Here is a 19,321-nt window from a genome sequence, read left to right on the forward strand (position 1 = left end):
CCAAATCCTAACAAAAAGAAAAAACCCTTAAAAATCAACACAAATTTTAATTATTTTTGGTTAAAGGATAGAAATATAGCTCTTTTGAAATCTTATCCTACACCCATTGGGGTAGTAATATTGCAATTTTTTTTTTTTTAATCTATGGCTTATAATATCACCATCATTGTACAAAAAATCATGAAAAACACTTTTTTTTTTTATTGCTTAACCAATTATGGATTTGAACCTTGAATCTCATAGGTTACATAATACTTCATAACACTACAATCACCAATTAAATTGCCCTACCTAAACTTCATAAAAAACACCCTTAAAAATATCATAATGCAAAATTATTTACTTATTTTAATTAAAATTTAATTTTAAAAAAATACACAACCAAATATAAAAATAAAATCAATTAAATAATTAAAATAATATATTTTCATAGATCTATATCTATATATATAAAACCAACCATGGACAAAAATAATTAAAATTAAAAAAAAAAATCAAATTAAAAAAAAAAAAAAAAAACGAACATCCTCGCACAATAGTTCAGTTCAGTTCTAGTTTGGTTTTGTTTTTTTTAATAATTTAATAATTTTATAGTTTTATTTTTATTTTTTAATTTTATTTTATAATATTGAATAATTTTTTAAATTATTATTATTATTTTTTAAATTATTATATTTCAATATTTTAAAATTATCATTATTTTTTAAATTATTATATTTCAATTTCGTAAGTGTTTTGATAGTTTTATTTTTTTTCTCTTAAATTTTAGTTATGGTTTTTAATTTTAAAGTCGAATTTTTAAAGCCAATTTTGTTTGTTTCTTTTTTAATTTAATTTTTTATTTTAATGTGTTTTCTCCTCCCATGAGAAATATTTTTTTCTTTTAATTAGAAGTGAAAAAATTATTTTAATTAAAAATTAGTGTTTTTTAATGGTTTTTAATTAAAAATCAGTGTTTTTCATTGGTTTTTAGAAATAAATAAGTGATTTTTGCACGTGGTGGCCTTCAACAAATCAGAATCGATGAATAGTGTTTTGAAGAAGTGGATGAGGGAGGAAGGAAGGGGTTAATGGTATGATGAGGAGTGTAAATGACAGTGCTATACTCTACAATCCCACAATAGGACCTACACACCACAAAGGTTACTCAATCTTTCCAAACATCTAGAGCATGCTAATCGTATAAATTATAGAAAATTGAATTAACAAGGAAAGGATGAGGTGGATTTTATTCAAGATATGACTATTGCATTAAAAGGAAATCTATCTTATAGTCTACACAAGACCCACAACCACAAGATATTATGCTTCCAATTCTTGAAATAAACTACTAAACAAACTATCAATTTGTAAACAACACAGATGTAAAGAGAAGGTTATTCAGAGATCTAACTATTGAAGAAGAAAAATAACTATATGTTTTTGTCTTTCCAACACAATATCTCCAATTGAACTTCCCACAAGAGAGGTTATTAACACACTTTCACAAGAATTTTTCGCATGAACAAATTCTGCTAAAAAGGGAAGGAAATATTGCTAACTAGATACAAGAAAGAAAATTCATGCATAAAATACACAAAGGAGAGAGACTAGAGCCTCTAAGCTGGGCCCTACCCCAAGGGGACTCAACTCTCTAAAGCAAACTCGGATTTAAGATAATATAAGGCTTCTCATTGATATAAAACAATGTTCAAGTACATGATGAAAGGAATGAAAATGACAAGTACAAGCTCCTAGCTCTTAGTAGTCTATATCTTATCCAAAATTTTTGAATCCTATTAAGCTCTTGGGCTTCCCTATTTATACAAAAATGACTAAGGAGAAACCCCCTTGGAAAGAGGGTTGCTTCCATCCAAAATCCGTAAAAAGGTGGATCTAGCTCCCTAAGATCCTCCCAATCTTTGAGTGCATACTTTGTTAGTAGATCCTTGAACTGTGGGTGAGTAAATACAAGGAGCAAGTCGAGTTTTATGTGAGTAAATGCATGGAACAAGCCTCCTACATCTCCTCCACTTGCCTATGAATTGTTTATGCATAGTAAATGCACTCGTTTCATGCACATTAATCATGTTGGGCCACAACATATGATAAACATCCTTCGGTCTTCCTAATAAACACATTATATTCAAGAGGATGTTATCAAAAGCAAGAAAAGAGGTAAATATATGCTGAAGGATGGTCATATGGGCCTTGTTATATACTTATTAATGAGGCCCATCAACACCACTTTTCAAAATGAGGATAAAATTCACCACTAAATGTGACATCCAAAAAAGCATGAACTCGATGATGTTTTTGTTAAATTGGGAACTTTGTTGTGGGTGAATCTATTAAGATACAAAGAACCAATTTTGAATTTTTTGGTACTCCACGAGCTCTCCCTACTATTGATAGAAAGTACAAAGCTCAACCAACAATAAAAGGCTTCTCACATGATGCAATAAGATAGATCTGGGGACATATCCATGATGGGGTTGTTCATAAAAACAACATCCTTTTCATATAAACTACATAATAGACACAATGTGAATTGTATTTTGAGAGGATTTTTTCGAGTAGATTACCCACTTTTGTCATATTGTGTCTTGCATAAGTTGTTTCATGAGTACCTAACATGGTTGGAAATTGTTGGGATTCATTGACTATTTTAAATAGTTGATTTGTACATGAGTACAAAACAATGTTGGAAAGTAATAAGATCTACTCATTATGCACAATCCTCAATTATGATTCAATGGGGTGTGTTGTGGTACATGCACATTAGGACCAATATTGACCATTTTGATCACATATTAGATAATTCCTACCCTTTAGTCTCACTTCTTATCTTTAGCTCTTTTTTTTGTATCTATTTTTAGGAGAGGGTCCAACATAGGAGGACATGTGGCAGTGATTTTGTAGTGAGATAGTTGTTTCCCACCCATTACTACACATTATATTTTCTTTGAATACATTATCCATGAATATGCACTTCCTCTTTTATTTTGGGAAACTACCTTTTCCACAACCTTGTGTGTTAACTTTATCACCTTATCCTTTGAATTTCAGTCCTATTTTGGGGTTTTCTTACTATTCTTGAGTTAGGAGTTACATGAGGGAGTTATTAATTCAATTTTAAATTAGTTTTTATTCATCCTATCTTTATCCAACCCTATTGTATGTTTCTAATTTATTTTAGTCCCTACAAATCTATTTGTGGATTAGTTGTTGAATAGGGAAAGTTTTTTTTTTATTTTCTAGCATACATGCATTGCGGAACCCCAACCTACTAGGTATTAAGAGTTATAAATATGTAATCATGTCAAGAAATAATACACACAATATTTATGAAGTGGATTTGAATTGGTTCTTAAGCTAATTAGTTTATTTGAGTTCAATTTCATTTAATTCTCCTTTCTTGTCTTTTCTTGCATTTTTACACAACTAGATCCTGAGCTCGGCTTAAAATCAAATACATGTTCTTTAATCCTTATTTCAAATGATCATCGTATTTCTTAACATAACATTTTCCATAGGGGAATGTAACCTTGTATATTCCCTTATGTTGATGATTTCCAATGGAATATTTACAAACTTCTTTCTCTATCTAATAGTTGTTAGAACTTAAATGAGGTTGTAATGTTTTTTCTTATTACACCTTTGCAATTTTATTAGTGACCCCTTTGTTGTAGGGGAGGCATGATTTAAAATTAGAGTTAGTTGTTTGATTATCGCCATAATTAGATGCTATTACAACCTTTTCCAATGCCTTCTCAATGTATTTGTTACTATATTGTTTTCTCCTTGAAGACCTTGGTTTGATGGTCTTTGTCTTGCTCAAGATGCCCATCATATGGGAAACTTATTTCCCTCATAACTAGAGTATTGAGGAGCCCAATATTTTGCGAAGGATGGTGGTGGGAGTCAATATGAAGGTAGATATTATTATGTGTTTTACTTCTAAATACCTTATGCTCGATATTTACATCTTTCTTTCTAATAATCATTACGTTAAGGACCGATATTTCCATGTTTCTTTATAGTAATGATTACGCTAAGGAATGGGTTACTTCTATTTTCTTGAAGTTGCATGGTAAACTCAATGTCTTTAGAGATCCCATTAATATGCTTAAAGAACTTATTCAATTGAACATTACCATGGAACTACTTCACATTGGTGTCATCCATGTTGGGGTATGATTCAAGACCTACTTTCTCAAATTTATCCATGAAGATGTTAGCCAGTATTGGTGACAAGGGGGATCACATTGCCACACTACTTATTTGCTCAAAAATTACCCTTGGGAATTCAACAAGGTTGACTGAAACATACCTCTGCTAGTCTTGTTGTCTTTGTTCTATGACTTCATACATTACTTGAATAGATTCATTTAATGAAATATTAATGAAGAGTGAAAAGACATCAAAATTGATGAGCACGTCACTTGGTTCAACTTTTTCTTCCTTGAGAGTTTTATAAAGTCACTTAAGTCCTTCATGTAGGAAATTATGTTGCCTACTAGATGACCTTAGATCTTTGAAATGTCCAAAAGATAAATCCCATTAAGGATTCTAAATGTCAATTCTCAAAATGACATCTAATGTGAACATTATGGTTGATTTTTCTCAATAATATTCTAATCTTCCAACATTCTTTTTCTTGTAACCTTGACCTTACCCATCTTTAGTTTTTTTTAGTGTACTTATCAAATTTTGTGTGGTACATGATAATAGGACTTTCTTCAAAAGTTAGTTTAATCCATGCTACAATATTTCCTTTTTTATGAACTTACTCTCTTCCGTTTACATAATTTCTCAAGCTTGTAATTTATCGATACTATTGATTTTCATATAATTTGCATTATTAGCAACAAGTTCAAATTGGTCCCCATTGTCCTCATTTGAGAATCTTCTCCTTTTGGGGACAATAGTGGCAATGTGTCCAACTTCCTTTTTGAATTTATGGTGAGCATCCCCATCATCACCATTGGGAAGAATAGGTGCATGCCTCATAGAGTGAGCAAGTGATCCATCCATCTTTACTATTGACTTTAGATCTATCTCAAGTTGCCTTTCCTTGAAGAAGATTGTTAATATAGTTTTAATGGAATTAAAATTAATGTTTAAATGTGTAAAAAAATGAAAAGAAAAATCATCAACAAAATTAAAAAGTTAAAATATAATAATGGTGTATGACTGAATATTTGCTTTTAAAATGTTAGGTAAAATAACTTTAAAGAACTTTATAAGAGGATGAGAGATATGAAACACTTTATTTAGTTAATATTTTAGTGGTTACGGTCATAAATTAATTCAAATAACTTAATTATAAAAAATTTAGGAAGACTATGCTGGTAGTAAAAGGTTTTTTGAATTAATTATAAACAATATTTTTTTATTTAGTTGAAATTTTAGTGAATTTAAATTATGAATAAATTTATAGATTTATTTTTTAAATTGTTTTATAGGTATTATTTTTTAATTTATTTTTTTTTATTCAACCCTATTCTCTCTTTTAAATTTATTATAATTCTTTATAAATTTAAAATATTAAAAATAAGTACATTAATTGAAAAATATACTAATTATTTGATATTATATCATATTATTAAAAATAAATACTTTAATATTTCTTAAATTTAAAAATATCCTAATTATTTAAATTATATCTTATTATTAATCTTAGTATATCCATGCCCTAATTATTTGATATTATATTTCATTATTAATCTTATTTTATCCACACTCCTAAAACTTTACAATTTTTTTTTTAATTAATTCATCACATTTTTTAATAATTATAGCTTCTACCATAAGCATTCTCTTATCATGAACATGCTCTTTGTCAGCTTTTAACTTACCTTATTACCATTTCCCTATTTATTCTTGGGTTGATTAGTTTTTCTCACACACTTTTATCTTGATGATCAACCTTGAAAAGATCGATCTTCAAATCAATATAGATGGAATGTATCCAGAAAATTTATTACAGCAAATTATATTGTATTTATATTTCAATGAGTGTATTTAGAAAGAATAATAAATTTTTATTTATATTTAGTAAAAATATTTTTTTTAATATAAAAAATATAAAACACTTTATCTAATTAATATTAGTATTTTCGCAGATATATTATAAACTAAGTTAAAGATTTTTTTATTAAGAAAGAGTTTTTTTTATTTAGTTAAAATTTTAATAAATTTAAATTATGAATAATTTTATAATTTGAAGAGGAGCATTTTTTGATGTCGCTTCCATTGCAGGCCTCAATCCGTCCGCTTGATGCATGAGACCAAAACCACTAGCTTGGCTTACGGCATTTACAAGAGTAATTTGCTGGAAAATCATCTGTTGAACTCGTTCGTGCCAGTATGCAGGTGTGTTGCTGCAAGATTCTGGCTCACGTTTTTTTACTGAACACAACGTTCGGGGTTTAAGAGGGTTGCAGAGGAAAGTGGAGGTTCGAGTACTGCAAAAGAAGCTAATGGCCCGTCAGACAATATAACCAGACTGCTAAATTAATGAAATCAATGTTAATGGCGTTTGATCCTCTGCACATTGTGCTTTCATAAACGTAGTTGCTGGAGCATTCGATTTTTTTGGCTTTTCTGTGATCTAAAAGAATAGTTATTTTGTTTTGGTGTGTAGCATTTTAGAATGAAAAACCAAATAATGAACCGAAGAATATAATTAAATTATTGGTTCTTCATGTTTTTGGCTTTGAGAGAATTTATGGCTAATTTGATGGTGTGATTTTGTTATATTTTGATGGGTTTTGTGGTGTTTCTAACTTCAAGAGCATCAGTTACAGATTATGTTATGAGATCTTTGCGTGTAGAAAGGTCAGTGGTATAATTGACTGTTGGATACAATCCAATATCGAAATTGTCTTTTGAGAAATTGAGAAATGTCAATTATACAAAGTTCATCAAAGATAGAGGCAGTTATGTCTTAAATATGTTGAATGAGAGGCTCTAAAATTGTGGTTGTGAAAAGAATATTTTGTCCTAGAGATTCCAAAGTAAGGATAATTATCGAGGAAGACCAGTAAGATAGATGTCACATGTAAATTGTAATTTGTTATTTTTGTATTAATTTTTATAATGATATAATGCAAATACTAAAAGGAGCCTTGGAGATAATACTTACATTGTAAATTTAGAATTGATTTGACTCTTTGTTGAGATCTCAATCCAACTATATATTTATGTAATGTTTATGAATAAATAGAATGAAAAAATATTTTTTTAGTATGTATACTCTTTTCCCTCTATTTAAGTGATAAAGAGTGGTTTAAATTAGATACTAAAAATATTATTTTTTCATTTAAATAAATTCAAATTATAAATAGTCTTTATAGTTTTATGAAGACAATTACGTTGCACAGAGTATTTTGAATTTGGTACTAAAAAGTGTTTTGATTTATTTAAAATTTCTAAGTTCAAATCATGAATGATTCTATAATTTTATTATTTTATTTGTTTATGAGTTTTCCTGTAGCGTAATCATATTTTAACATGATGATGAAGCGTCATGTTGATCAAATGTATATGTGGACCTTGAATCTAAACTTAATGTCAATCCTAACAACTCACAGTTTGACATATTCATGGCCTTGAGAAGGATTGTATCCCTGCATAAATTGTCAATTATTGATGAGGACTTATGGCCAATGTGAATTCATCGACACACTCACTTCAATGTTCTGGAATATCCTACTGATAAGATAAGATAGGTATATGGGAAGTTCCAAGAAAAGAATGGCAACGCTTAACCAGTGATTTATAGAGTATTTAATGTCGGGATATGCACACAGCTTAACGCAATAACACGGGAGCGAGGAGTTTTGGCATTAAATAATATTTGGGCTTTCGATATTATCGTATATCCCCGGGCATTAAATACTCTAGAGATGGCTGTGTAGCTCAAATGAATATGAATGGGTAAATGACAAAGGAGCGAACAACGGCCTATGGGTAAACCCCAACTTCAAAGGGAGTTACGATGTCTTTATTTGTGTGCAGAACAGAAATTTGAAGAGTTGATATGCGAGGTGAGGTCGGGAATTAAGTTGCAACAGGAGAGACGTTGATTGATATTGGTCCGTCACAATAAAGGGCCTTGTTGGACTACATGCTCTCTACACGGTGCAGCCTACTTGCTTTGGCATTTATGTAGAGCTTCAGGTGCATTGAAGTGTGAGCCATTATCATTTTGACTCAATTCAAGCGTTCCGTGGTTTCGTAATGCACCTCACACATCTACCGGCCTTATTATACGATTCTTTAATGCGGAATTAAAACTTTAAAGAAATTATAAAAAATGTAAAATACTTGATGTCCAAAGAAAAATACCTCTTGCCATTGATGCTGGTTTACACTCTGATATCAAATAAAAAACAAGATTGTCTATAGCTTGATCAAAAAACAAGATTGTCTCTAGCTTGATCAAAATTTTGCCGGTAGTCTTTAACCAGCTCCACTGGGCTTCTGTAGCCAGTTAATCATGTAGTTTCAGTGTCTGCAGCCTCTATTAATTTACACAAACTGCCTTGGCTGAACTTGCTTAATCCTCCGCACACACCAAAACAATAAATCTGAAATTGGTATCTACAAAATGACACCCTCTGATTTTATATCTCTAATACCCATTCTGCGCCACTCGCATGACTTCGCCTTCAAACTCAAAAGATCCCCACTCCATCGCCACTCCAATATGGCAGCCCCATACAATAACATATATTTCAGTCGATATATACACAGCCCCTTCTATCAGAACTCACAACAATAGCCCTATATACACACACATGTAGGCAGCTTCATATTGACTTAGTATACCACTGGAAGGTTATTGAAATGACCCCGAAACCATTTAAGGACGCGTGCATGAAAAACAAACTGCAATCAAGCTGCCTAAAATCTCTCATCCGTGTAGCGTTTGCAAGCAAGCTGCCTAAAATCTCTCATCCGTGTAGCGTTTGCAAGCTCTGCTCACTTTATTTTGATGGTGTAACGCTGAAGGGAATTGAGTTAGTGAGCTTCCAGACCAAACAAAGTATATATAGCCAAGCTTTGATTAAGCCTCCGTTGGCTATGTGTCAAGTGTTCCACAAATTATGGTAGAGAACTTCAGAGGGAGTAATGGACCACTCTAGAAGCTCCCAACAAGAAATTAATTAACTGCAATTGATTTCCGTAATTTAAGAAAATCACTGCCGTTGATTTCCAGAAATTAAGGAAATGATTGCAATTTACTTCCTTAATTGTAGGCAACAGTTGGGAAAATGTAAAGGAGCTTAACATAATCATCATCATGTAAAACCTTATAATTCCAATAATTTGTAGCAATATTTTTAGAGAAACTTATATTGCAATACTTTTTTAACCATGTAGTGATATTATTAATGTACACAAAATCATGAAAAACACCCTTAAAAATAACATAATGCAAAATTTTTTACTTTTTTAATTGAAAACTTTAATTTAAAACAAATAAATTAATATTAAAAACAATTTTAAAAGCAAATAAAAAATACGCTGAATTTAAAAATTTAATAAAAAACAATAATTAAAGGATGAATATATATATATATATATATATATATATATAAAGAATAAAGTGTAATCAACAAATGAACTAGTCTCGTACTCTGGTCAATTCTAATCGCTACCATTATAACCATTAGGTAAACTATGTAATCGCTACCATTATAACCATTAGGTAAACTATGTCACCCTTAGCACATGACATATAGATAAAAGATTTGGACGATTACCAATTAAACTACTCTCTTAAATTATATTACATAAAATAAAAAATAAAATAAAATTTAAACTAACATAATAAAATTGCAAAAAAATTATGTTACTGCAACTAGACCTCACGTAACATACTCTATTAGCTTGTTAAGTTAGTTTTTTGCGAGACTTCTAGAAAGTTATTAGGGAGCAACAAAAGAAAAATTAATTTTGGTCTTAAGTATACATATTCATTTGATGTTGAGCTGATAAGTTACTCATATCCAGATTGGGTTGGTAATCCGAATGATAGAAGATCTACTATAGGTTATGCTTTTAGCATTGGATCTGGGATTGTTTCATGGAGTAGCAAGAATCAACCAACTGTATCCTGTCATCTATTGAGGAAGAATATAAAGCTTTGTGTGCAACAACTTGTGAAGCTGTTTGGTTGAAGAATGTTCTTCAAGATGTTGGAGAAAAACAAAAGAGGCTATGGTAATCAAATGTGACAACCAAAGCTCGATCAAGTTGGAAAACAATCCAATTTACCATGCAAGAAGAAAGCATGCTAATGCACAGTTTCATTTTATTAGAGAAAAGATACGATCGAAAGAAATTTTTCTTGAATATTGTAATACTTGTGAAATTGATGTTGATATTTTCACTAAACCCCTTGGGAAGATGAAATTTTGAATTGTTTAGTGAGATTTTAGGTGTGGAAATAAATCCTTTCTCCATCAAGGGGTAAATTGAAAATAATGGAGAAAATATTTATTAAGCTATTTAGACTTTGTTTTTATTTAGAACTTAGATCCTATATTTCTGGGATTTGCTTTGATATCCCTATTCGAATGTATCTTTATATGATTGTATCGATTGTTTGATTAATCAATGGAGTGTAGTGTTGTTTGGAAGCCTCAAGGGCTCCATACATGAGAGCTACTAGATTCATACATTTATTGTTTTGTCTTCCTAATTTTAAATAATTTAAGTTGAAGTCAAACGTTTAGTGATTTCGTAATTCACTGCACACACCTGCTGGCACTACTTCCCATGTGAACGACGACGTGGTTCTCTGTACATTACATGCTTTAAGCGAAGTTTACATGGTCGATCTATTTCTACCATAGTAAGTTTTGCACACCACCATGTAGAGTGTAATGTTTGGCTGATCGTATTCTGAAGTAATGGCTCTCGCCAAAGTATAGGTCATCGCTCAAATTGGTTTCCAATCGATTCCTTCCGAGTTCATTTGTATTGTTTATGAGAGGTCTACTCACGAAACATTTAACAAATTCGAGATACCACTCATAAACTTGTCTTCTTTTACAAGTAGATGAACTTCGTGAGAAAACGGTGGTAGAAATTGGAAGGGTTTGGAAGGGTTGGCCAAAAGTGGGGGATTTTCTAGGTGATGAACCATGGAATACCTCGTGAAATGGTCCAATTCTTGTAGGCTACTGGCAGAGAGTTCTTCGATCTCCCAGTGGGCGAAAATGAAGCGTACGCTAATGTAAAAGGTGTTACGAATAATAGTTTCGAGCTGTATGGCACGAAGCTGAAATACACCAGCTATGGGAGGTAGGCTTGGTCGAATTTCCATTTTCATACGGCGTGGCCTCCCTCTCTCATAGATTTCAACAAGTGGCCCAAGCACCCACCCTTTTATAGGTATAACGCCCTATGTACCATTTAATTCTACATTTTTTTTTTGTGATCCCTCCCCCTCTATATATATATATTTTGCATGTTGAAGTGCTTAGAGATGGTTGAGGAATATGGAAGACAAGTGGTAGATAAGTTAATGTACATAAGAAATGTACGCAATGCCATTGATGAGGCAACACGTGGCTCTAGACATAAGGGAAATATTGCCTTTATCGCACGAGTAATAGTCGTGCAAGTAATCTGCACGATATTTTTCGCCGTCGTCAGATCTGGGGGCAGAAGATCGAGGGTTGAGGTTGATAGGGCTAGTTGGTAGTGGGACCGTGATGGTGTGGCCACAGTTTCCCGCAGCATTGGGCATCAGATCAACCACAAATGGACTTTCAGTAAAGCCAATGAACAAGTGACAAATGGCTCCAGGATCGATGTGCATCTAAGGCCGCTGACTCTCATCAATTCCACTGATGTCCAGGGACGGAGATCGTTAGATCAGATTTGCAAATACATCTGTACTTCTGGGGGTGTCAATCCTTAGCTTTGTGGTTTGTACTGCGAGTGAGCATGTGACATTTGCCGACATGTATACTATGTAACCTTTTGCTGATTTAGTTGAATAGAAGGTCCGATTCTTGCATGAGCCAAAAAAAAGTTAATGTCAGCGTTTCCATTAAATCTTGGGTTAGAAGAATCCAAAGTTAGAAATGCTCGTGGAGGTGAAAATTTGGAAATGGAGTTGAAGATAAACTATTACCAGCATGCCCTCAACCAGATATGGCATTGGAAGTGCTACCTCATACCAACATGTATTTTTTAATAGAGATGAAACCCAACGATGTGTCGGGGCTACAGATATCTAGGAACAATGAGTGGGTGAGTACCAAGCACATTCCAAACACATTTGTCATAAGCACATTCCAAACACGTTTCTCATACATATCGACAACCAACTACAACTAGTAAGAGTTTTTTTAAACTCATTCATAATATTGTCATGACAATAGAATTATCGCTTCATTTGCTCGTGTGAAACATAGACTTCATAATCAGAGTAATGAAAAATCGTTTTTAAAATTAAGTTTGGCACTAATTCATTGAGAAATTAGAAAGTATTTTAATAATACTAATTTAGGTTTAGATTTTATCATTTTTAGATTTTAGTCGCTCTTTTTTGGATTTTAATTTTTGTTTATGTATTATTTATTTATCTTTTTTTTAATTTTTGTTTCATTCACTATTCTAATGATGGATCTTCTTTGGGATTTAAAACATCGACAAGATTCATGTGACACTGTGGAAAACCTGAACTATTTTTATCCAAAAGAAGACCACAATGTTTAAAGTCTAACATCATTTCCCTGTATAGAGGGGATACATGGAATGAGATTTGTTCTCTCAAAAATTCAAGGATTAAAATTGAAATAAGAGTTGCCGACCTACAATTACTAAAATATTGTCGTGACAATAGGATTATCCCTTCATTTTCTCATATGAAACATAGACTTCATAATCGAGATAATGAAAAATCATTTTAAAAATTAAATTTGGCACTAATTCGTTGAGAAATTAGAAAGTATTCTAATAATATTAATATAGGTTTAGGTTTTATAATTTTTAGATTTTAATCGGTTCCCCCTTTTGGATTTTAATTTTGGTTCATTTATTATTTGTTCATCCTCCCTTTCATTCTTCTTTCATTCACTGTCGTAATGATAGATCCCCTTTGGGATTCGAAACTTCAACAAGATTCATGTGACACTATGGAAAATACGAACTATTTTTATCCAAAAGAATACCAAAAAAAATTAAAGTCTAACCTCATTTATAATAATAAATAGAGTTGATTTTTTAAGAAATAGCTACATTAAAATTGATATTTACTGGAAATAATTATATTGAGGTAGTGTTTACTTTTTGGTGGTAGACATTGAGCAATGGGAGGTACAAGAGTGTATTGCATAGGACGTTGGTGCGCAAGGATAAGGTGAGGATGTCGTGGCCCGTATTCTGCATTACACCTCTTGATTTGGTGGTGGGACCACTCAAATAGTTGATTGATGAAAATCGTCCCCCACTGTTCGATGTGATGATGTATAGAGAATTCAAGCAACGCAAGAAGATGAAGAAAAAAAGGAAATTATCTTAGAGTGTACGATTAACCTTATAATGGAAACTAAGTGTTTAAAATGGAATTTTAGGTGGATTCGTTACTCTTTGGTTTTACCTTAAACTGGTTGTGTTTTCTCTCTCTGTCTCCTTCAACTCTTTATTTCTTTTCGCTCTGGGTCAGTAGCCTTTGTTGATATTGTTGTGGAATCTTAGTTTTTCAAATAGACATCGATGTGGGTCATTAGTGTTTCATCTTTCCCCTCCCTCCGTCAAAATACAAATGACCTGAGAGGGTTTTTTTGGGAAGTCAAATGACTTAAGAGGACATCACGTAGCGAATGAACTTCTATATTTGAACCTGAAGCCTTTAGATAAAGGAAGAAAAAGCTATACTTTAAATTCATTAAAATTTAAGACTTGTGTATTTAATATTTGTTTCTTTGTTAGACACTCCTAATATTTTCATGGGTAAATATTAGGGATAACGTTTTTGAATAACTTTATGGAATCATTGATTCAAGAGCAAAACAAGCTAATTCATTTGGCATATATAAATTACTCCAATGCCCATGCATTTATAGTGAAGGATGATAATAAGAACAGTAAACAAAACAAAAAGGATTTTAATCATATAGATGAAAAACCATTGAATCTATTATGGAGACTTGAAACCCCAAAGGAGGAAAGACTTTGAAGGAAAGAAAAAAGTGTAGTGATTGTAATAGCTGATTTCATTTCGAGAGTTCTTTCATGGTGGTGAAGATCGGAAAAAGTACTTCAACAACAACACAATTATCAACTTAATGAGAAATGTAACTTCAAAACAAGAATTGTAGGCAATTTTTTTTTTTAAATGAAAAAATACCCTGAAATCGAATAGAGGTGGTATTGCATTAGCTATTTTCCCAAGGTATTGCATCACCTACTTTCCTAAGGTTAAAATTCTAACAATTTTCAGCATGACATTAAAAACCAAAATCATGATCATGGAGAACCTTAAAATTCCAATGACTTTAAACCATGGCATTAAAGATCAAATAATACAACTCTAAAAAATCTTAAAATTCTCACAATTTTCAACCATGAAATTATAACCAAATATCACAAGTACAAAAGACCTTAAAATTTCAACATTTTTCAACCATACATTATAAATCAAATATCCGAACAAAAAAAACCCTTAATAATTGCACCTAAATTAAAGAGTCATTTTACAAAGAGCAATATATATTTTTTAACTATAGCTTATAAAATCATCATTATTGTACACAAAATCATGAAAAACACTCTTTTTGTTGTTGTTGTGTGAAATAGGTATTTTTTTCTCTTTCATTTTTAAATTCATTCTATTAAGAAGCATTTTCTGCAAAAGTGGAGGCCTTATTCATATCTATGGTAAATATATTTTAACAAAATTTACTTCATATGTTTTTAATAGTACAAACTAAAACTATTATCAAACTATCATCAATAGATGACAAGTCATTTTTGGGGGTGTACCATGATTAAAGGAGTGAAATATAAGAAACTTGGAGAAAATAATATACCCATATTTTCTCACAATGTGTACGTCTCATTTTTTGGTTATTTGGTACAAGACCTAAGGAAAGGATGATAAAACTGAAGATGGTTTGGATGTGAAATCAAAACAAAATACCTATTTAAGGGGAGTTGCAATGAGAGATAAGATTCAAATTGTTGACATGAACTCATGTGCAGAGACAAGGTTGACATGAACACCATCATGCAAATGTAGTTGACTCTGCCATAACTTTGCAAATGAAGATTGGAAGTATATTTGCCATCATAATCAAGGACCTTTGATGCCTCTTTTGTGCTTTAAACGCCATGAAGACTATGGATAAGGCTTAAAGGAAATGCAGACTTATGGATTAATGTAACCATTAGTTTCTGAAGAGTAGGGCCTCTCAATTGTAGTATCCTTATAGCCAAATCCATTTCATTACTACATATTAAATTGCACACAATAGTGAAGGGAAGATATGAAAATGCCAAATCCTATGTTGTGGAACACATTAGATTGAACCTAATTGATATTATAATTCTATTAAGAAAGGAGGCAAAACAAGCATCTCAATAGACATAAAATTAGCATTAAATTAGCATTTTCATATTTTCCTAAATAAGAAACACTTTGAAATGTTGTAAGCTCATATTTAACACATTTGTCCACATGGATAGATAAAATTTGGGAATTTATAAGAGTTCCCTACACTGCACATCTGTAATAATTTTAATTAAAATTAGCAAGGTAGACAATGCATAATTTTAAGCCTAACAATATACATTCATTTTATTAACACTTTAAGAAAAAATTTGCTCACAATGTGAAATGCAGATGACTCGTTTTTGGTCCGAGTTAGTTTGATTTCCACCAGAAGTGCAACCAATTTTCCCCCATAGTTAGAGAATATTATTAGACTTCAAACCCAAAATAAAACACTACATCTATACATTAAAATGCTTAAAACTTCCCAAGCTATATGTTTGAATGGGCAAGTGAGTACTACCAAACTGGATGATAAAAACCACTAGTTCTACAAAGCTTTACTACTACTCTAGATTCCATAGCCCTACAAACGATCACCTTTTCGGGTGGCAGGAATTTACTCCTCATTTGATTCAATATCCTCGTACTTCCATATATTCAACCTTCCTTCCCTAGATTTTTGTTGGTGCTCTTCTAAATTATCAAAGGAAAATTGTCTTTCCTTTATGTCAATTTTTTTCTTCGTTTCCAATTGAGCCCGACATTACTGTAAGAAGAAAAAATTGTAGTCAATAATTGTTAAAGAAATAGTCTAGGAAGGAGACAAATAAAATGTAATTAAATCATCATTCCAAAGTTTGGAAACTCAACTGTGATGAATCAACAAAACTAAGAAAAATACTCAGCAACATATTACATAGATATGTTTTTCCAATTGTGCATGGGTTGTAATTGTCGGGTTGCAAATATCTCGCCCTCAGGTTACGTGAGGTTTAAGGTCCAACCTACAAGTACTTGTCGAACTGACTCGCTTTAGGTATGTTTAACACATGGGCAGAGAGCCCAACTCACAGGAAGCACTAACAAGCCAAGCTTGACTCGTTACTCATAGGATGCATTTTTCTTTTTTATTAATTTACTCTTCCGCTCAAGCACACATTATGAAGTTTCGATGCTTAATCAAACATACATGGGCATTACATGTCAAGCGTGGTAATAGTTTTCCACTCACCAACAGCAGTCTAAAAACCGCCTCCCATAAGTTTTTCGTGTACACAACATGTTTCCACTACATCTTCACACAACCTGCAATGAACTATATGTTCACAGAACCCACCATGAGTTTCTTTCCACTGCATGTTCACAGAACTTGCCATGGCCATGAAATTCCCATTCAGAGGCCTCACAATTCCTGCTTTCTTAGATTCAATATATGGACTTTGGCAAAGAGACACAGGGGTTCAATAGAGACTTGGGAGAAACATCAATGTTAGATATGTTCTAACTAGTTTAGGGCATTAGGGAAGAGAATATAAAGGGCCTAAAAGAGATGCAACTACCTTTCCATTGAGTTGAGGAGAGCTAATACAATCAAATTCTTTAGAGCCTGATATCTTATCTGCCTGCTAATCACTAATATTATGTCTATAGGTGAATGTGTTTGTGGGAGGTTTCATGTACTTTTATTTTCTTTTATCAGTTCCCGAGTGTTTTTCTTTAAAAACAATTGAGTGCTTAGTTTTTAAAAGTTTTGTTTACAAAACCTTTGAAGTCTCTTATGTGAATTGGTGTTTTGGGATATTTTTTTAGTTGTCTACAAACCCAACGAACTCACACAAAGAGATTGTTCAACAATAGTTACACGTTAGTATAATTTTCTACCCCTCTTATTATGCAAAAAAAAAAAAATGATTTTATGCATTAATACCCTCTGGAATGTTCTATGTGAACTTCTTTAAACTACATAAGCATAAACACCATCTTTGCAACACAAACCTTAGGTCAACTTTGGGTGGACAATGTTGTCCTCATTGTAGTGGCCCATTTTGTGATTCTCAGAGAAAGTCTACTAGATATGTTGCTACCATTGATAGTCTTAACACCATGAAAATTATTAATTAACCCCTTGCCACAACTATAGCTTAGAAAGTTGGTACAAAGGTTTATTCCTTTGATTGAAAAAGATTGTCTTGATTTTTGACCTAGGCGGAGGGACCTTTGATGTATCCATTGTTAATGTCGAGGGAGGTAAATTTGAGGTGAAGACTGTAGGAGGGGACGTGCATTTTGGTGATGAAGGTTTTATAGCAGGGTTCTCATTTACTGTATTCAATGTTTCAACAGAAAAAATAAAAAAGGATTTACTATGTGCGAAACCTCATCAGAGGCTCTAGTTAGAATGCTAAAGGGAAAAAAAATCTGTCTTTGGTGGTAGATTGTCATTAATATCGATTGTATCTATGAAGGGCTGGATTTTTCACATGAAAATTACAGGAGCTGATCAAAGGGCTTAACGCAAAGAGCTAAACCCTCGTTACCTAGGCAAGTGCATGCGAATCATTAACGAATGTTTGGAAGATGCCAGGATGAGCGAAGATCAGATTAACAAGGTTGTATTGGTGGGAGGTTTCAACCACATTTTAAAGGTACATGAACTCCTTCAAGATTTATTTTATAGAAAGAAACTCTACAAAAGCATAAAACCTAATGATAGACACGATGATGTTATAACAAGGTGGAATGGTCATGTTGTTTGTCCCTATGATGTAGTTGGCAAATGGTGACAGAGTCATGAGGTAGTTGTTTGTACTTTCAATCCCCATGATGTAGTTGGAAAATGGTGACAAAGTCACGAGGTAGTTGGAAAACAGTCACTGAGCCATGACGTGTCAGATGTTCATTGGACAAAGGAGAATGAAAATTCAGCCCTACAATTGGCTGGGGTGAACAGTGTCTGCTCACCATAACCCCGTAGAGAGAATGCATATTGATATAAAAATATCCCGCGGGGCGAGGGTTTGTCAGTGGTTGAGTGTTCTGTTAAGGCAATCATTTGTAAAGGTTATTGGTTCAAACCCCGTAGGTGAGCCTGTTAGAGGTAACTTTGGCTTACCTTGTCAGGTATAGTTTGTGGGCTATTATATCAGGCCAAATTTTCCAAGCAATAGTATGATGTGATTGTGGGTAGCAACTATAATTGTATAGTTCTTGTTATCGATTTTTCTCTATATATATTAAAAAATAAAAATAAGTATTTATAGAAAATAAAAAATAAATATTTAAAAGAAAATAATAAAGAGAAAGAAAAGATAGCCGAAAGCATTATCTTCACATACACTAGCCGAAAGCATTATCTTCACATACACATACTTTTTGTTTTATAATTTAATTGTTTTTTAATTTATTTTGTAACTTTAAAAAATTCAAATTTTTTGTTTTAATTTTATTTTATAGTATTTTTGGGCAAACGTTGAGCAACGGGAGGTACAAGAGCGTATTGCACAGGACGTTGCTAAGCAAAGATAAAGTGAGGATGTCGTGGCCCGTCTTCTGCATTCCTCCTCTTGATTTGGTGGTGGGCCCACTCAAACCGTTATTGTTTTATTGGTGGTGAGCCCACTAGATTCTATTGTTTTGTCTTCCAAATTTCAAATAATTTAAGTTGAAGCCAAGCGTTCAGCGGTTTCGTAATTCACTGCACACACCTACTGGCACTACTTCCCGTGTGAACGACGACGTGGTTCTATGTACATTACACACTTTAAGCGAAGTTCACATGGTCGATCTGTTGACTAGAGTAAGTTTTTCGCACCACCG

The 19,321-nt window shown here is 32.3% G+C and overlaps 1 pseudogene; it reads left to right on the forward strand.

Moving 5' to 3' along the window:
- The first annotated feature begins 10,907 nt into the window (after window positions 1-10,907).
- Window positions 10,908-13,531, forward strand: LOC149251472 (flavonol synthase/flavanone 3-hydroxylase-like; annotated as a pseudogene).
- The last annotated feature ends 5,790 nt before the right edge of the window (window positions 13,532-19,321 follow it).

The sequence above is a fragment of the Pinus tabuliformis genome, chromosome 7, assembly GCF_031772625.1.
Source record: "Pinus tabuliformis cultivar Carrire ecotype Pingquan chromosome 7, CPIR1, whole genome shotgun sequence".
NCBI lineage: Eukaryota > Viridiplantae > Streptophyta > Pinopsida > Pinales > Pinaceae > Pinus > Pinus tabuliformis.